This window comes from Myotis lucifugus, unplaced genomic scaffold, assembly GCF_000147115.1.
Source record: "Myotis lucifugus unplaced genomic scaffold, Myoluc2.0 scaffold_943, whole genome shotgun sequence".
In the NCBI taxonomy this organism is placed as follows: Eukaryota; Metazoa; Chordata; class Mammalia; order Chiroptera; family Vespertilionidae; genus Myotis; species Myotis lucifugus.
The window spans coordinates 122,297-124,588 of record NW_005871991.1 but is presented as its reverse complement, the minus strand read 5'-3'; the positions used below and the strand labels follow the sequence as shown (position 1 = coordinate 124,588).

Sequence of the window (2,292 nt, the reverse complement as noted above, 5' to 3'; positions counted from 1 at the left end):
ATTTTTAGAATACTGATCTCTAAACCTTGTGAAACAGTGAGTAAGAACTTCTTGCCATTCCTCAAATATCATGTGTCATTCAGGGCTGGGGACCTTGGCAAAGGCCTATGTGGATACCATAAAGAGTGGAGCAGTGCCTTGTTTGGAAAATGCAGTGATAACTCTGGCTGAGCATGAGAACTCAGTGGCCATGCAGAAGGCAGCCGACCACTACAGCCAGCAGATGGCCCAGAGAGTGAGCTTCCCCACAGACACGCTACAGGAGCTGCTGGGCCTGCATGCAGCCTGTGAGAAGGAAGCCATTGCAATCTTCATGGAGCACTCCTTCAAGGATGACAACCAGGCGTTCCAGAAGAAGCTTGAGGTAATAGGTCTTTGCATATATCCTTCCAAATTCCTGTTCTTTTAGATTGATGCCTACACATCCCCTTTTTTACCCATAGTCCATATGTTTCGCATTTTAAAAAAGTTTGGATTCATATGAGTGAATGGGCTCTATAGACTACCATTAATTTTTTTCTGAATGATTTGTTCTTTATTTTCATTATGGCAAAGCTAACTAACATGTGCTTATTAACAGTTACAGAAACACTCAAGTTATTACGTCAAAATTCTTCAGGAGATTTCCTAGCACAACATCTATGGGTGCTCTGCTCTGTTTACCAAGAGCTGAAAACAAGATTTAGATGTTGAACACCTGAAACTAATATAATATCATTAGGAGGGTCATGGGGACTCCTCCCCATCTTCAAGGCAGCAATGCTAAATTGTATCCTTGTCTTGTTTCTAATATCTTTTACTACCTCTCTGCGACCAACTAGAGAAAACTGCTTTTAAAGGCTCATGTGTTTAGAAATGCCCACTTGAGTAATCTCCATTTCTTAAAGTTAGCCAGTGCCATATAAAAAATCTAATCTGATGATCAGTATTTAGCATATGCACAGGCCTAGAGACTGTCATGTATGGATGCCAGGAGAGAGAACTCTTGAGGACAACATAATTCTGCCTAATAAAAACACCTTCACCTTGTTTTTGAGCCTGTCATTGACCATCCTACGAGTTACAAAACTCTCACTTCAATACGGAAGAAAATCAATAAAATTATAATTTTTCAAGTATAGCAAAACATTTCTTTCCCTATATTTCTGTACAATCTAGCCCTCATTAATATAATTCATGAGGACTTCAAAACTCTGTTTGGTGAACACTTACCTCATTACTGAACAATTGGTCTACTGTGTACATATTTTTATCCATAGTAATCCAAGTTTTCAGAGGAAAGTCTACTTCCAGTCATATTTAACTTTCCATTGCTCATTGCCAATGGATGGACCACTGTTAATCTTATGACTGATAAAGGAAGCTTGATATTACTGGATTGCATATTTGATATTTACTCACAGAGTTGAATATAAAGGTTCCCATCAAAGAAAAACAATGTTTATGACTATGTAAGGTGACTAAATAATTAGACATTGTGTTGACCATTTTGCAATGTATATAAATATCAAACCATTACATTGTATACCTGAAGCCAATATAATGTAATATCTCAATTAAAAAAATAAAGGAACCCTGGACTTCATGTCTACCAAGGCTATCATTTCACAAATGTTGAGCTTGAACCCAAGAGAATTGAGGAACTTTCCACAGATTGCACAACGAATTGGTCTAAACTGTGACTAAAATGAGCTTCTTAACCATGGTCTATGGTTCCATGCTCCAGTCCAACTCGATGCCATCAAACTGCTTCTTCCAAGAGGAACACACTTGGCTTTTCCTTCTAACAGCCTTTTTCCTTTGGGTTTCTCCACATTTCTGTGGCAGGGCATCATAAAGAAAAAGAAGGAAAATCTCTTGCTGAAGAATGAAGAGGAATCTCTCAAATATTGCCAGGCTCAGCTTACACAGCTTTCAAAGACGCTGATGGAAGGCATTTCTAAAGGAACTTTCTTTATACCTGGAGGATACATTCTCTACTCAGAGGAAATGAGCAAGGTTGAACAGACCTATAAATTGTTGCCCAGGAAAGGAGTGAAGGTGAGGAATAAAATGAGGGGGAAGACTAGCCAATAGGGTCAGAGAGTTTTTGTGGGTTCTTTTGAAAATCTAAGACAATAGGACCATTTGGGAAGACATAGCAAAGCATAGCGATATCTGTACATTTTTACCTTTTACATCTACAATTAGTTAAATACTCTTAAATAAGCCAGAATTTCCCCCCTAAATATAGGATTTATTATCAGGAATGTAGATGAAAGAGAACATGTCTTTCTTTTTTTTAAAAAAATA

At 37.9% G+C, this 2,292-nt stretch overlaps 1 pseudogene; it reads left to right on the top strand.

The window, feature by feature from the left end:
- The window catches only part of LOC102425227, a 20,928-nt pseudogene that overhangs the window by 9,339 nt on the left and 9,297 nt on the right, over positions 1-2,292 (top strand).